Below are 18,465 nucleotides of genomic sequence, written 5' to 3' on the forward strand. Positions count from 1 at the left end.
GAATGGTGTGGTACATATATACAATGGACTATTACTCGGCCACAGAAAAGAATGAAATAACGCCATTTGCAGCAACATGGATGGACCTGGAGATTACCATACTAAGTGAAGGAAGTCAGAGAAAGACAAATATCATATGATATTGTTTATATGTGGCATCTTAAAAAAATGGTACAAATGAACTTATTTACGAAACAGAAATAGAGCCACAAATGTAGAAAACACACTTATGGTAACCAAATGCAGAAGGGGGGGAAGGATAAATTGGGAGATTGGGATTAACTGTACACAGTACTATATATAAAATAGATAACTAATTAAGACCTACTGTATAGCACAGGGAACTCTACTCAATATTCTGTCATAACCTATATGGGAAAAGGATCTAAAAAAGAATGGAGATATATATATATATATGTGTGTGTGTGTGTGTGTATAACTGATTCACTTTGCTGTACACCTGAAAATAATACAACATTGTAAATCAACTATACTCCAATTAAAAAAATAAAGTACTCCATTAAAAACAAAAGAACCACTGCTTTATAGCAGAATTGTTCATTGTTGCTTCTGAACCTGGCGAAGGGCTCTAAGTTATATTGATAAGTTGTCTGCGGGTAAAATCTTTTTGACAGCCAGAGAGGTTGGCCAAATTTTCCCTTTCACCATTACTCAGAGAGGTGTATGGAGGACCATATCCTCCAGTCAGTCTTCCAAAGTCTGGCCTGAGCCCCACCCAAAGGACCCTGCACATAGTAACTGTGGGAGGAGACCCGCTGAGATGCTCTGATTGGGAGGCTGCCGGGAAGAACCATCCATCAGTTCTGCCGGTGACAGCAGCAGGATGCAGCAGCCCCCGCGGTGGGCCTGCCAACTCTGCTGTCCACACCTCGTTACACCTGAGAAATTGACATCCTGTTGTTCTGTTTTGACACGCTGGGTGGAGCCACATCAGATAGTTGCTTCCTGTATTTGTCCTCTTTCTTCATGTTGCCCTCAGCAGCACACGGGGATGGACCTGCCCTCAGAAAGCTCTCATGCTCCTCAGCCTGGGAGAGGGTGGTGTACCCTGAGAGACACCCCCATGGGCAGGAGGAGCCTGGCAGACTAGTCCATCACCCCAGGCTGCCTGGCAAGCTAGGGACTCCAGGTTTTCTGCCACCCTTCTGTTGACGTCATCTCCTGGGGCCCCGCCTGTCCTTCCACTAGGCTGGTGGGGGAGTAGATAGATACCTAAAGCTGCCCACATGTCCTTACCAGGTACATGCCTTTTCCTGCTCTTTTTCCCCTGGCCCACCATGTAAGCTCAGCACAGTTCAGTAAAATGTATTGGGTGTTCACATGGCCCAGGCCCTGGGCCAGGGCAGGGATGTGGGGATACATTCCCTGCCATTGGAGGGTTCAGCGTCTAATGATGTCTTGCATTCAAGGAAGTTGAATGACTGTAAAAATCCCTGCAGAATTTGGGGACCAGAGACCAAGTAACGGACTCTAGGTGGAGGCAGGTCTGGAGTCAACAATTACAATCACTTTGTAGTCTGTATTTGGGGGAATCCTGACAATCAACAAGGATATCTCTGCAGTATTTCCTAAGCCTCCACATAAGGCTCTCTCTCTCTCGCTCTCTCTCTCTCATACACATGCACACACACACACACACACACACACACACACATACCAATTTCTACTTTAAACAACATGTATAGTAAAGTGGAATGGTTAACATTTTATTGTCATCCTATAGCATTCTGGGTGCTTTGTATACATATTTTTATTTAATATATGCAACAACTCTGTGAGAGATATGGCATTGTAATTAGGCGAGAAAATTGAGGCTCAGAGAGAGGTTAGGGAACTTGCCCAAAGTCACACAGCTTGTATATGACAGAGGCAGAATTCAAGTGTCTGCCTTACTCCCAAGCTGGTAGAGCACCTCAAACTCTGCCACATGGCCTCCCTATAGACACGTATTTGCTTCACTGTTCACCCTTCCTAAGTCATTATTTGCCTTTTTGATGAACCAGAAGCAGTTGCAAAGGACTGGTCTATCGTCTGTGCCTCTCCTTCCCACTGGAGGCCCCCGGCCACCTCCCCAACTGTGAACACATTTCACGTGTCATGAGGCTGACTGCTCCCCTGCCGTGCGGTGCGCCTGGCCTAGACTCGCCTCACAAGCTGATTTTGAACAGATGCTCTCACCCACCTGAGCGCCGCGTGCCAGGTGTCTGCTAGGTCTCAGCATCCTCGAAAGGTTCCTAATACTCCCGACAAGATTGAGCCGCACTTCTGTAGAACATAGTGACCCTCCTAATAAGCTTGGGTTCTTTCGAGGCTCTTCTGCTGAAGCCACTGATTAGAGAGCTGACTGGCCCACCTGAGGCATTGGTTCAGAGAAGCCCCCAGAGCCAAACAGAAGGGTCACTGAGATCTAGAGTCTGTACCCTTGGACTGTTAGGAGTGAGCGAGTCAGAGCTTCTTCCCCGTGGGTTACCAATGGGTTAACACAGTGACCCCTCAGCCCTCAGATCAGGGTGGAGCTGGGACAGCCAGAGCCCCAGGGAGTCAAATCCAGATTTGAGCCCATTACCTGTTTATTCCATGCACCGTAAAGATATTATCATTTTCTCTGTGTGTCATGAACAAGTTTCGGGAGCTCTAAACGGGGAGCTCAGTGGAGCTTCCTGATCCCTTTGACATGTGACATTGGGTCTGACTGTCTTCTGTATGTGACTTCATGAGAGTCATTTTGCTTTCCCTTAGACCAGAAGGATGAGAAAGCAAGGTATCCCCTTCCGGTCAGAGCGGGGGGGTGGGGGCGAGGTAACTGAGATAAAGATCCTATGATAAGACATCAGAGACTTGGTCATGTGGATGTGTAATTGGTCAGAGGAGTGGCAGGAATGGCCCATCTCTCCGTCTGGCCCTTCGCATAAGCAGAGGAAAGAGCAGCATTGTTATTCCATCCTCTCTGCCTCCGGAGACTGGGAGGCAGACGCCCTTGGTCACCTGCAACCCTCGGCCAGCAATGGCATCTAAGTCACCATAAGCTTTTGCTAACTGGTTCTGCCATGGCCACTGCCCTCAGCACGCTGCATCCTCCCTCTTTGGAAACCGATTCTGACTCAGAAAATCTGCATTTCTTTCCTTTATACTCGACAGTTGCAAAAGTAAACATCTGCAACACAGTGTGCACTGTTTATCCTCTGGTCTTAGATGGGCTGCTTAAACACTTGGCTTTTTTGCTGTGTATCGATGGCCCAGCCGTTTAGATCTTTTTTCCTTTTCTGTTAATTTCAGTAGAGTTGGCTTTTTCCTCTTTGGTCTTTTTTCCCTGCACTCCTACAATTACGTGCTCTTTTCCTGGGCCCTGTTTTTAATGCAGCGGGTTCTCCCTTTCATCAGGTAACATGCTCCCTGTAACTGATTTTGATCGTGCCCAGTGTAAATACACTTGCTTAACAAGGCTCTGCTCAGCTGCTCCTCTAGGTGCCAAGTCTATGATTAGAAGGAATGCTGTGCTTGAGCCATTTCCACATGCCTTTTCAATAAATCACTTATTTCTCTTCTCTGAGTTTGTTTCCTGGACAATTATTGATTGTGGTGAGCCTCCCACGGCTCCCAGAGTAGCTCTGGTCTGGAACAACATGGCAAGCAGGCCTTGGAACAGACAAGAGACTGACATTTGCTTCTGCTGACCTCCCAGCTGGGGTGGAAGAGGGGTGGGTGAAAAGAAGATTGACAAGCAGCCCTGAAACTTTGTGAGCACTTGGGAAATCCCTGGTTTGGAGATTTGTACTTGGATCTGACCTTAAAATTCAGCATTAGGGATTATAAATGAAAACATAGCCAGAACTTTCTTTTTCCCCCGCGGGTCTCCAACTGTACAATTCTAAGTGGTTCTAACACACTTAATTCAGAACTGAGGCAATGAATCCAGAGCAGACAGATGAAAACTGCCTTCAGCCCAATTCTAAATCCAGTGGCCATTATAATCCTGTCGGCTTGTCAAACAGTGGATTTCTCACTCTGCCTCAGAAAATGTAAACTCAAAAAGGAGTCTTGCAACTAGAGATTATCATACTAAGTGAAGCAAGTCAGAAAGAGAAAGACAAATACCATATGATATCACTTATATGTGGAATCTAAAATAGGACACAAATGAACCTGTCTACAACATAGAAACAGACTCACAGACATAGAGATCAGACTTGTGGTTGCCAAGGGGGTGGGGGAGTGGGGGAGGGATGGACTGGGAGTTTGGGGTTGGTAGATACAAACTATTACATTTAGAATACGTAAACAACAAGGTCCTACTGTACAGCACAGGGAATTTTATTCAATATCCTGGGATAAACCATAATGGAAAAGAATACAAAATATATATAGAGAGAGATATATAGATATATAGATACATAGATATATATCTGTATAACCGAGTCACTTTGCTGTACAGTAGAAATTACCACAACATTGTAAATCAACTCTACTTCAATAAAAAATAAATTAAAATATACTTCTTTTAATCTTTAAAAAAGAAGTCTTCCCACCAAAAGGGGAAAAACAATTTGCCTCTTCTCTGTGAAATTTTAGGATAACTGAACTGACATACCTTTGAATGATAATGAATAAGTACTGTTCTTATTTGTTATTTACCTACTTTCTAATTTTAACACATAGCACTAGTGATAATTACCAAATTCTATATTTATAGAAAGCTGACTCTTTCTTAAGAATCCAATGGGGCAATTATCTCCATACTGTGTGTGCTGTTTCTCTATAAATGTTGAAGATTCAATAATTACCACTAGAACTTGCTGTGGCATTTTGAATACGGATACATAATAAGGAAGGAGGTCATTTCTTCATTAATATTCAAAACACACACTAATTCCTGCTTTTCTCTGGTGGATGAGCTCAGCTCTGGGTTTTGTAAGAACTTTACATAAGCCAGTTTAAAACTCTGTTATCATGTGGCTTTTACTTATTGAGAGTTGATAAGTGCTGTAATAAAGGGAAAAGAGAACAAGAAGTATATCTTATAATAAAAATAATAGCTCCCACTGTTATTATATATCAGGTATGGTGTGGCTTCGAATTTGTCCTCTTCATTCTCTCAATACCTGTACAAAAAAGGCATTACCCTTCCCCCATGTTACAGAGAATTCAATTGAGGGTTCAGAGAAGTTAGTCATGTGCCTGAGGTCACACAGGGGAGTGACAGCCAAGAACAGAAGCAGGACCGTCTGGTTTCACAGCCTCATTCCTTCCACCCAGTCACTGTGGTGGCTCAGCTGGAATCTTGGTGACCCCAGACTTTTCAGTGGGGAAATAAAGTGTGTCGATGGTTGTTACGGAAATGAGCTCAGAAGCGCTACTTGCTCCTATGATCCTAGAGAGGGACGATGAATGTATAAACCAGAACCTTCCGTTATCTGTCTCAAGTAAGCCATCACCATAAGAGCCGACCTCCAGAGCCAAAAGAAGGGATCATCGGGTTTAGGTACTTCCGTGTCCATGATTAATCCTCTAAATTTAGGGTAAATTGCAGGAAGGTAACCTAAAAGAATTTATTTTTGTTTTGGTTTGTTTGGGCTGTGTTTTATCACTTTGTAGATTTTGAATAAGAAGCTTTGAGTGAAGGACCCCATTCACTGACTCATTACTGTGACCTATTTGCTTGAAAGTCATCACAGATCTAAACCTCAATACAAATGATCTAAGCTCGTGAGTCCTAATGGCAAAAGGGTTCGTGCTAGTCAAGGTGCTTATGAAGATATTAAGGCTAAGCGAACAAGGGAATTCGTTCTTCAGTCGCTCGTTGGGCAGAATTCCCACTCACTGCAGTGAAAGTCAAGTGGGCCAAATCTCAAGGTAATATTTTGGTCCAAAATACTTACAACTTTTTAACTGAAAATATCGTCTTGGCAGCGTGAATATGTGGGAAGGAGATAAATGAGGGACTGCCTGAGGAGAAGCTAGCAACAGGGATCAGAGATTCCACCAATTTATTTGCTTCATACACAGGTGGTGAGAGGTGCTTTGGACTAATGAACATGTTTTTAATGATTTTGAAGTGAATGCCAAAGCCTTGTTAATGCTCCAGCCACAAAGGAAAACAAGGCTGCAAATGCCTTCATCTCCCTGAATCCTGGGTATCTGAAGGCACAGTCCTTGAATCAAGTTATTTTCAGCTCAAATCCGTTGCTGAATTATTTTCGCTAGGTAGCTACCGCCTCCCTAAAATCTTGCAGTGATTACAAAGAGAGGTACATCCTATTTCGATGATGGAAGCCAGTTTATGGATCTGAACTGGGGAAAACAGGACCTGCCGCAGAGTGAGCTGTGGCTAATGAAATGGAGAAACAGGCATCATTGCTTGATCTGCCCGTCATGCTGTGCTGTGCGGTCCTACCTGGCCGTGGACTCCCGCTTCCTGTGTGAGTGAGGTGAGCAGGCTCCCAAGGCCCCTTTCCCCAGGACAGCGCCATGCTCTCGGGCAGGTGAATGGAGATGGTTCACACAGGGTCTGAGAGACAGCGCCCAGCCCAGAATGTGGGCTACAGTCGAGCTTGATGGAAATGCAGGTACTGATTGCTTGAGCCTGGGTCTCAGCGAAATAGTAGCTGCTCATCCCAATGAAAAGAACTTGAATTTCCAACACAGAGGCTCAAAGTCCAAGCAAACTAAGAAAGCTTAATTACTAACAATTTCCTTTCATCTGTAACCCACACAGGTTGGAGTCTAGTCATCAAATAGTCACTAGTTATATACAAATAGATAAACAGCAAGGACCTACTGTATGGCACAGGGAACTACAGTCAGTATCTTGTAATAACCTATAATGGGAAAGAATCTGAAAAACAATATATGCATATATATATATACATATATATGTACGTATAACTGAATCACTTTGCTGTACCCCTAAGACTAATACAACGTTGTAAATTAATAATACTTAAATTTAAAAAGTGGTTATAAAAACCAGTCACTAGCATTTGTGACATGTGTACTGTGTGCTGAGTACTGGAGATGCATCTCCAGTACTTGTGGACGTGTTGTCTTACCTTTCTAGAATACCTTGTTCTGTCCACTAGATAGCATTCAATGCAGATGCTGTCAGAGCTCATCAAGAAGTGCTGTCATAAAGTGTGAACACGTTCTGGACGAGCTCTGCTGCCTAAACCAGAAGTGCTTGGCAGCCTGCCCCATCACTGTGCCCCCCATTCCTCGCCACTACAACATCAGCTGCATCTTCAAAACAATGTGAACGAGAGCCTACTCTATACACAGCTCTGTCATAAATGCCCCAAGTACCCAAGTAGGAAAGTAAAGGTCTTTGGTCTTCTGTTTCTTATGATCGCAATAGAAAGAATAGGTTAAGTGGTAGAAAATAGCAAACTGTTTGCTTAATAGGTAGAATCTATTATATCTTGACATCAAGGTGAATTGTTCAAATAGAAATCAAGTTTAAAAATTCTCCAATCCTGGGACTTCCCTGGTGGCACAGCAGTTAAGAATCCGCCTGCCAATTCAGGGGACATGGGTTCGAGCCCTGGTCTGGGAAGATCCCACATGCGGCAGAGCAACTAAGCCTGTGCGCCACAACTACTGAGCCTGCGCTCTAGAGCCCGCGAGCCACAACTACTGAAGCCCGCGCGCCTAGAGCCCATGCTCCACAACAAGAGAAGCCACTGCAGTTAGGAGCCCACGCACCGCAACAAACAGTAGTACCCGCTCGCCACAACTAGAGAAAGCCTGAGCACAGCTACGAAAACCGAACACAGCCAAAAATAAAAATAAATAAATAAATTTATTTTTTAAAAATGTTAAAAAAAAAAATTCTCCAGTCCTAAAAGTGCCATAACCTTCTCAGTGAAAATAGACGGTCTGTGATGTGTCAGTATCAGTGCTGGAAGAATGGGAGGGCTGGATTGAGAAATTAGTCTCTTGACTGTAAATTAATGTTTTGAGGGCTTGGTCTGATTTGTTTTAGTCTTAGAGAAGTCCATTGCTAATGTGGAGTGCTATAAAAGAAGGCATAGCTGTCACTGGCACTGTTCCTGCCCAGTGCCCACTGGCCCCCAGTGTTCATTCACTTGTCTGTCCATCCATCCAAACAGTCAACAGCTATTTATTGAGAATTCTTCATGTGTCTAGGGACACAGCAAGAAATAATTCAGACACAGTGCCCCTACCCTTAACAAGATAGCAACCACATGGAAAATTCAGAGAAGGACCACGTGACTCCATAGCAAAGTCATTTGGTTTCTGGGTCAAAGTTCTCCCTGGAGAAGGAGCATGATGGGAGGGAGGGCAGGAGAGTGCTGAGGGGGACCTGCTTGAGAAGAGCAGCCTTCTTAGAACAGGAGGAAAGACGCAATTGCGAATGTGAATGGGCCCTGGTGATGCACCAGGCGTGGAGTTGCTTGTGCTGGCTTCTCAGAGCCTGGTCGCAGCAAGAGCTTAGAATCGGGGATTTAACACTCCCGTTGGTCCCTCAGCAGGGTCCAGCACATGCCCAGGGTTGCCGGCTGAGCAGACAGAGAGCCTAGGTGGCCGATGGAAGGGAGCAGATGGGGTTTGTCAAACGGGCTGCACAGCTCGTTAGCGAGCTCCCTCCTTCCTGAGCACACTCGAACATTCACCCAAACAGCTGCAGCTGTCGGGGAGACAGCTCAGAGCTGGGGGGCTTCAGACAACGTCCAGAAGAGTATCATAGTCTCAGGGTTGCAGCCAGGACCGCAACAAAAGGTGGCAACTGCTCTCTCCTGCTCAGCATCCCTGATTAATTTGGTATTTCAGACTCAGTAGCCCACGAGGTCTTCATCTCTTTCAGTTACTCCTCCAAACAGATGTCCATTTTATGAACCATTCCTGAGCCTTGCCTTGGGAGCCAATTCCCCTCCTCCACATGAATGCCTCTGGCTTCAACCAGTTTCCAGAATGTTGCCGATGCCCAGGTACAGGGCTGAGCACAGAGAAGGTCTCTGGGCTGAGCGTTTTTTGCCTTATGGTTCCATGCTCCCATTTATGGGATGTTTGCAAGACACTTAACCTAAGGGGAAAAAACACATTACAGCTTGGAAACGTACAGAAACCAGAGATTCTGGAGGGACCCTGTGGGACTTGAGGGCTTACACAAAATGTTTTAAAGTGCTGTCCAGAAAGAAGGCCCCTTGGAAAGTCCTCACATGTCTTCAGGAAGCTGATATATGGTAATCAGAGCCGTGTGCAGCGGCTGTAATTTTCGACAACGTAACAAGGAAATTATCGCTATTTTCCGCTGTTGCTGCATATTCCTAGGATCCTTGCTTGCTGGAGAGGCGTGAATAGGAGATTTATTTTGTATTGTTAGACTGTCAAGGCACTCTAGAGCAACAACTTTTAAATGATAACTTCCCAAGCTTACAGGAGTTGTGAATTACATGCTTTTAGTCCAGTGTACTTGAGGGGCTGACAGCTCTCCCCTCCCCGCTCATCCTTCACTTGGTGCCCTATATGATCAGTGACTGAACACGCTGCCCTTCCCAAACCCAATGGGACCATTATGAAGAATGACAGAAATCTAATTAGCCACGAAGCGAGCTGAGGTAACTGACGTGGCATCGCAGAAAGAGAACTGTTTCACACCTCGGCCCCCGGGGGCCCAAGGAGAGCCTTCTTTGCCAAAATTGAGACCATCTCGAATTAGCTGAATGTGAGAAAGGAGTCCGAGGTTGGGTGGGGGAGGGAGGGAGGGATGTGCAATGAGATGGGACACAGTTTCAGGGAAGTTTTGTCAAATCTTCCACCTTAGCAGCCACTTAGTCTTGGGGGCTGCCCAGCCACTCCCTAGAAGCGGGCGTGATAACAAAGCTTTGTACAGGACAGCACCCGATGTGCTTTGACCTTGACCTCTAAGCAGCTGATGACCTCTGTGAGCCCTCCAACCTCTCCCGTTAACATAGAGGGATTGAGATAACGAACAAGTCTCTTGAATGGGGTTACTAACAGATGATCAGTCTAAAGATACTGAACACAGCAATTTCATTTTTTACTCCTGCCTCGCCCTTTCTTTGCATCCACATAGCACTTAGAGCTCTCCTTATTACACGGGCAACTGAGGTTACTGAAGTGTCTCTCTCCCCATCTGCCCACTGGATTATACAGTCCTTTGAGGGCAGGGTCAGTGCCTTATTGGTTGTCTTCTGTGTCACCCAACACACTCGGCACTTAGTATGCACGTAAATAAATGGTCATTGAATTGAATCAGGGTCCCAGCTGATCCTAAGGCCATCATCCCCCTTGATCATGCCCCTTCTTGAGCCCAGAGGAGGTGGTGTTTTCCCCTCAGCCTCCTGCCTAATTGCATTTGCTCCTGGGCCCGTGAGTCAGGGCTTGTTTTCCAAATTGGGTGAACCTCTTCTCTCCACTGCCCCTTAATGAAGGTTCTGCTGAAGCCAAGGGCTCGTGTTGTGAGACTCTTATGGTTTACTCCTGCCTGCCGAGTTCGAGTTTATTATTAGAGGCCTGTACATAAGGGCTGGCTGCTTGCCTTTTTTTTTTTTTTTTTCCTAAGGCAGCTAAAAACAGAATAGTTGCATTTGTTTTGAGGGGGGAAAAAGAACAAGAGATTTTGCAAACAGTTAGAAAAAAAAAAAAGCCGAATTGGTCCATTTTGGAATCTCCCGACCTTGACAGTGTCCCTCTAATGCTCTATAAACATTTGTTTGGGGTATTTAGTAAGCTGCCAGCTGACAAATGGCAGAACTTTTGCAAGAGCCCCTTATCTTTTCTAGAACCACTGAGATGGCAAAGTATATTCTCTGTCTCCACAATTCACTCTCTATTTGCATGTGGAAATTGGAAAGCAAGTTGTTTTTCTTCGTTTGCATGACAAAACTCAGACCCCAAAATACAATCCAGCATTTAATTTGAGCTAGTTAGTGAGTGCAAAAAAGGACCTCCGCCCCCGGTTGGCTCCCTTTTGCTGCTGCTGTTTCTGCTGTTACAATTGAAACTGATGTATAACGCTGAGAACATAAAATACCTCCTTGGGCAGTGCTGCAGTGAACCTGGGGAGTCGTCTGCCTCAGGAGGTCACGGGGAAAAAACAAACCCCATGAAAATCTGCCTTTATTTTAAGACCTGAATAACCGGGTTTCAACTTGGTAGAGGCCTCCCCGCAGCATGAGAAGGGGGCCACTCAGCCCTGGGCAAGGCCGGAGTTGCTAGAATGACCCATTGGAAGCAGACCCTGATCACAGCTTGCCAAAAGCGGATCATGAGAACGAACTTAGGACAGGTAATGTTTAAATAAGCGCTCTCCTCGGCTAATGACTCCGCCGCGGCATCCTCCAAGGACAGTGGTGCTCTGTTCCTTTCCCCTCCCAGCCTCCAGAGGGCGCTCCTTCCGCCAAACTGCATGCAACTGTTCCTGCCCCAGGGCAGTAGCTGCTCCCTGCTGCTTACAAGGAAGGAGTAGAGGGCAAGCAGTAGAGGGCACTTCCAGTCTGCAGCGAACCCTCTTCACCCTCCTTGAGACATTCACCCACGCCACCTGTATCCAGTGCTGACTGTGGAGATGAGCACCCTGCCAGCCACTGAGGGACGCAGATAGCCTATAATGGAAACAATCTGATTCTCTTACTCAATCAGTTTGCTGTACACTTGAAACTAACACAACATTGTAGATTCACTATACCTCAATAAAAAAATAAAAAACTTATCAGAAAAAAAAAAAAAAAAAGAGGATCTGCTCCATGCCCTCGGGGTCCAATGAGAGAGGCAGGAAAATGAACAGGCACTTATAACGCCAAGCGAGTCCGTGCAGTGAAACTTTGGAATCAGAAATTGGGTCAGATTCTGACTCTGACATCCAGAGGTTCTGTATCCTTGGGCAGGTTACTCACACTCCCTAACTTGGGTTTCCTTTCATCATCTTCCCCTAGGAGTGCAATGAGCATTATATAAGGCAACATATGTGAACCATCGAATAGCGTGGTACTAAGTGCTGAAGTAGTCACGTCTGTCCCAATAAAGAACAACCTCCAAAGAGGAGTCCCGACCCATATCGCAGAGCAGACATGTGGAATAACCTCAAAAGCCTTCTAGAAATGCTTAAAAGACCATTTTGCAAAATTCAGGTGATAGGTGAGGGGAAAAGACTTTCCAGGCAAAAGAAGTGACAAGTTCAAAGACCTGAAGATGAAAAACAGCAGAGCATCATTGGGTACCTGCAGGTGGTTTCATGTGAGGACCCATTCAGCAAAGCTGGTGTTGGCTGTCGTGTTGGGTACATGTCCCATGGGGGGTCGGGATGACTTTTTTTAAGTTTTGAATTGAAATGCATTTTAAAATTTTTTTATAGTAATATATGTATGAGTGGTGAAACGTATAGCTAATGAGAAGCTCTCAAACACTAGAGGCTGAGGGTAAGTCTGAGGGCTGCCTGCCAGTTAGAACAACTGTTCCCTGCAGAGAGGGGGAGACCGTGCTGGACAGTCTCATTTACCAGAACTATCCTTTCTCCTAACATCTTTCCCACCACATGGAAATGCAACCATAATTCACCTAGGTGATCTGATAATTCTCTGTGCTGAGTTCCAAAATTTCAGCGTGAGAAGTTCCCTCATCAAGTGAGAAGTGTAGGGTGTTACCAGGGAGGGTCTGATAGAAGAACTAAAACTCTGGCAGGGAGTAGGGTCTGAGCCCTCCGCCCTTCTACTTTCTCATACTGTATCCCACTCCCAAACATGCCTGTGTACTGGACTCTCTCTGGGTCTCAGTTACACCCCCTCTGCTGAAAGCAACATGGTTAATATCTGATCCTCACCTAATAATACTACAGGCAGACCTCAGAGGTATTTCAGGCTGTGTTCCAGACCACCCCAATAAAGCAAATATCACAATAAAAGGGAGTCACACCAAATGTTTGGTTTCCCAGTGTATAGAAGTTGTGTTCACTATACTGTAGTCTATTAAGTGTGCAATAGCATTATGTCTAAAACAACATGGCACATACCTTAAATAAATAATACTTTATTGCTAAGAAATGCTAACCATCATCTGAGTCTTCAGCAAGTAGTGGAAGTAACGGCAAAGATCACTGATCGCAGATCACCATACCAAATATGTTAATAATGAAAAAATTTTGAAACTTTGCGAGAATGACCAAAATGTGACACAGAAACACAAAGTGAGCAAATGCTTTTGGACAAATGGCGCCATTAGGCTTGTTCGACATACAGTTGCCATAAACCTTCCATTTGTAGAAATACGCATTATCTGTGAAGCACAATAAAATGAGATATGCCCGCATTGTTATCCCTAACTTATAGGTTAGAAGTCGAAGGCGCAGCAGAGGTCATATAACTTGCCTGAAGTTATCCATAGCAAGTATGCCATGGAACTGGTGGGCGGCACTCCAAAGCCCAGGAAAAGTGACCACTATACCGAGTTCCATCTCTGGCTGAATAAAGGACTTTTGTGATTACTATTTGAGCTTCCTATCATGGAATAATACAGTCTTAGGACTGGAAAGGACTTATTCTCCTACACCCGCCCCCACCCCCTGCCCCACCCACCCTCCACCCCCGTTTATAGATGGAGCTCAGCAGGAGTAAGAGATTGCTAGCCCAGGGCCCCAAGGCTACTCTGGAGGTAGCCTTGGTAAAGGATTGCATTTGAAGGCAACCTCTTCTTTATTATTACCATCACTATTAGTACTCAAATTGTTGTTGTGAGTATATGAGGGAAAATATTATTCATGTTCTTATTATCTCCATGAGGCTCATCAAGGCTGAAGAATCAAGACAATAGCTCTCCCTGAAGATCTTAGCTGGGTTTCCATCTTATTCATTCCCCAGCTTCTCTTTTTGTTTGTTTTTCTTTTCTTTTTCTTTTTTCTTTTTTGCAGTTTGAACTCAAATCGGGATGCAAGGTCTGGATGTTTGGACAACTGCTGGGCTGGTGACTGTTCAAGCATTTAATTTGGCACGTGACAGGCTCCGTGTGGATTTTAAAAGTTTGTTGAAATAGTTGAAGGGAGGAGTTGGGGACACAGGCATATTAAGAGGACAGCCAAGGAGCAGGCGACACTAGGACACGTAGGCCACCCACCCCACCACTGCCCACTGGGTTGGGTTTGAGCCTCTGGTCCCATGGAGATGGAGAGGGGGCTTGGATGGAGAGGCTGAGCTGAAAACTGTCTAAGGTCTAGGTACCAATAACTCCTCCTCCCCTCCTTCCTTCCTTCCTTCCTTGTTTTTTCTACCTTCCTTCCCTCCATCTCTCTCCCTTCCTTCTCTCTGTCTTTCTTTCACTTACATGATAAACAAATATTGAATGTCTGTTACATACTTTGTACTGTGGAGATTAACAATCACCCAGAAAATAAATGTTCTTCAGATGACAGGATGACCGGGTGGGGAAGCATTATTTAATTTATTCCTAAATGAATAAGCAGCAACTTAGAAACAACAGTCTGCAATGAGATCAAGGTTTCTTTTTGGGGGGGACGTCACGTCACACTAAACATTGGAGTTCAGAGCAAAACCGGATGAGGTGGGTTGAGGCTGGTAAGGGAAATTGTCCAAATAGGGCACCAGGACCTTTGAGGAAGATGAGCAGGACATTTGAGTAATTAAAGCCCCTCCATCCAGAATGGCTTCTAACAGGTGAATCTCCTTCCCCTCCCCAGGTCTATTTATTAATGAGAGGTAGCCCTTCTCCCCACCTTTAGGACGAGACCTCAATTCATAAACAAGTCTTTTATGGTTTCTAGAACACTTGTCATCACTGCCTCATTTTTTGTATTCATCTATGAAGGAATTAATCTAAATACAAAGGTGCTGTTTTAGTACATTAATGTATAAATATATACACACACATATATGTAATTGTTTCATTATAGGTTAAGACCCATCTACAAAAACTCCTCAGATGTTATGACCTGTTCTCCTTAAATGATAAGGCTTAAATCTTTCTTCATCTCAATCCCCTTGCAACCCCTCCCAGAACCAGACAACCGTCCAACCTCACCTATCCTTTGATCTCAACCCTTAGCTAAGAAATGTCCAACAAGGCACTAAAATGTGATTCTTGACCTTTTTTGTATCAGCGATCCCTTGGAAAACCTAACTAAATCCTGGATTTTGCTCCCTGGAAAGATGTGCCCAACATTTGCAGATGGTTTATCCACTCTTAGGGATCTGAACATTCCCAGGTTGGGAACAGCTGCTTGGAGCAAAAGTCATTACATACCAATGACTTTCCAATTTCTGTTAGTAAATATCATTGTAAATGTGACCTATGACTTTTAGTTTCATTCCGCGGACAGATGCCCATATATTTTTTTTAATTTGGTTGCACCATGTCTTAGTTGCAGCAGGCAGGTTCCTTAGTTGTGGTTCACAGGCTCCTTAGTTGTGGCATGTGAACTCTTAGTTGCGGCATGCATGTGGGATCTAGTTCCCTGACCAGGGATCGAACCCGGGCCCCCTGCATTGGGAGTGTGGAGTCTTATCTACTGCACCTCCAGGAAAGTCCTGCCCTGTATTTTTTTTTAACAAAAAGAAGTTACAAATGAAAACAGGGAAGCATATTTCGTAGTTTCTTTCTCCCTCACTAAGATGATTTGTCAAAAGATATTTACCCACAGTTCACCCCCTCCTCCTTCCCATCCAAAAACCAGTTTCAGACCTATTTCTCAAGGTGAAGTTCACCAGGGAACTCAGATCGGCTTCCTCTGACATCTCCTCATAAGCCCCTAAATGGATCACCTTCCCCTCCTTCCACGAACAAGAGGAGATTTGCCATCGGACAGCATCTTTCAGTTTGTAGGCATTTCCCTTCCACCCTTATGTATTTAAGGAAGAAAATTGCCACTTATTTGTACAGAGTCAGTTGGCTTATGTGCCATAATAGGCTTCTCCTCTCTTGCTTCTGCCGGGAAAAGGTCATCTTCAGACTCTTGCACTCCACGGAACTCAGGGATTCTTGACAGTAAGTAGAGAAATCACACGCTCCTAAACTAATTTCCTTCTCGGATTAAGACATCACCGGTCACAGGTGTTTGGTTTCAGCAGGTTTATTTTCTAACACTGCTGGCTACTGACTGGCATGTACATTGTACCTCATGTGCCCTTATCGAAATACAGCCAGAGTGTCTGAGACACACATAAGCACGAACCTACATGCATACTCCCAAGCAAACATGTGTGCGTACACACACACAAACACAGACACGCACACACACACACGCCCCTGTCTTTGCTCTTTTCAGTTTGGATAACTCTTCAGCATACCACTCAGCAATATCTCACTGCAAAGGGCCCTGTTCCAATTTGATTTTATTAGCCGTTGCCTTGGCAACAGATATAGATGTTGTATGTGTGACAGTAGGATCCCAGGTCCCTATGGAGCTCTTACCCTTGAATGTATCTAGTTTACAGCTGAGACAAAGTGAACATGAAACAAGCAGGTTAGAAAAGAAGTAAAACCCATGTAGTGTCCAGCTGATAGTACAGTTGCCCAAGGGATGCAAGTGGAAAGTTAGCTCTGATCATACTGGGATGGAAAGCTTCCCTTGATTAAGCAGTCCTCTTCTCCAGCTTATCTTCACCCGGAGACTTAGTAACTTACAGGAGAATTTCATAGCAGCCAAGTGTTACAATTTTTATATATTATAAATCCCACTAACAGTAGGATTTATAATACCTATTCTTCCAGTCCTCTGACAGAAGGTAAGAGTTTCCTACCCTCAATCCTCTGTTGATGCTCATGGGACCGGAAATGATGCTCAGCTCTCTTAGAGAGAATCGGGAGCTTTCATCCTTCTGTGCTTTTGCAGGAGCTGTTCCCTCCGTTGATAATGCTATTCCTTCAAATCTGCGCGTGGCGATCTCTGTTCCTCATTTTCAGGGCCCAGCTCCGTTGCATTCATCCCCGTGAAGCCTTTACATATTCCTCTAAACAGAATGGCCGTAGCACACATCAGGTCCCACTGCACTGTGAACGTGCCTTGTGGAACCGTATGTTACAGTCAGTCCATTAAGCACGAGCTCCTTGGACTGGGCGTTTCAGAGGCCAGGTGTGCCCCTCAGACTGTTGTCTGCTCCTCCCAGCCCCTGGCATCCTGTCTGGGCTGGCGCATCGTTTTCACGTTCTCAGTGTTTCTGAACTGATGAGTGAAGGAATCAATTAGGTGACTCTGTAATACTCATGTAGGAAGCTCCCTGGTAAAATGGCTCCCTTATATATAGAAACCATTTCTCGTGCTGTGTGAATGGTGAGTCTGGGACTAATGCCGTCTCCCTAGGCTGAGCTTCCTTTGTTTCTGCTCCCACCTGCCTTCGCCGTGCCCGTGTGTGGGATGTTTAACTTGGTTAGCTCCTCCACTTGATATAGGGCCAATGCAAAGACAACCAGAAGCAGACGATTAAGGCAGCAGGTAAAAGGGAGTAGTAACTGGGACGCTGGAACTGGATTCCTGAATGTCTGCTCTCTTTCCTCTTCTTCTCTGTCACAGCCACAGACAACTGACTGGTGGCATCATCTGCCCATGGAATAGCAATTGATCAAGTTGTAACCCACTGACTGGGGATATAGGGTGTTTGGAGGCAGTGGAGTGGAATCTTGTTTTAGTTTTTCTTCTCAGATTTTAGGATGGTTCAACTTTTTATTTTAAACAAATTAACAAAGAATGTTTCCTATGATAGGCACTGTGCTAGGCATGTGTGTGTTTCTCACTTATGCCTGCCCCACGCTGTTGGGTGGGTATCATGATTCCATCTTACAGATGAGGAAAAGTGTCTGGCCAAGGTCCTGCAGTTGCTAAGCAGCAGAGCAAGGATTTGAACCCAAGGCCTCGGACCCAGAACCCTGTGGTCTTTGCACTGCCTCCCAGTGCTAACACAGCTCGTATTGGGGGAGAATTGTTTTCTCATCTGACTTCCACATAGTAGAGATTTGGGGATGGGTACCCCATACCAAAGACCCATGGATCATGAGGTACGTCTTGGGCTGTGTGCTCAGATGCTACATCATCTATATCCATGCTCATACCTGTGGCAGCAATATCCCAGCACCTGGCCTGGTGTTTGCCGTAAAGTGGAAATTCAAGAAATGTTTGCGTAAGTAAATCAATGAGAAATGATGTATCTGTCTGATGTCCTCAAAGACTCTGAAACCATCAATTAAATTAACCATACGATAACTCTGAAGATAGAAAAAAAAGCGAGTACATTAAAAAAAATAATTTCTAGGGCTTCCCTGGTGGCGCAGTGGCTGAGAGTCCGCCTGCCGTTGCAGAGGACACAGGTTCATGCCCCGGTCCCGGAAGATCCCCCGTGCCGCAGAGCGGCTGGGCCCGTGAGCCATGGCCACTGAGCCTGCGCGTCCAGAGCCTGTGCTCCGCGACGGGAGAGGCCACAACAGTGAGAGGCCCGTGTACCGAAAAAAAAAATTTTTTTCTACAAACTT

At 45.1% G+C, this 18,465-nt stretch overlaps 1 protein-coding gene across 2 annotated transcripts in view; it reads left to right on the top strand.

The window, feature by feature from the left end:
• Window positions 1–18,465, top strand: part of KIRREL3 (kirre like nephrin family adhesion molecule 3) — a gene marked incomplete at its 5' end in the record, with an annotated part of 537,312 nt that overhangs the window by 168,404 nt on the left and 350,443 nt on the right. The gene's annotated exons all lie outside the window — the stretch shown is intronic.

This window comes from Grampus griseus (assembly GCF_964374135.1).
Source record: "Grampus griseus genome assembly, chromosome: 8".
Lineage (NCBI taxonomy): Eukaryota > Metazoa > Chordata > Mammalia > Artiodactyla > Delphinidae > Grampus > Grampus griseus.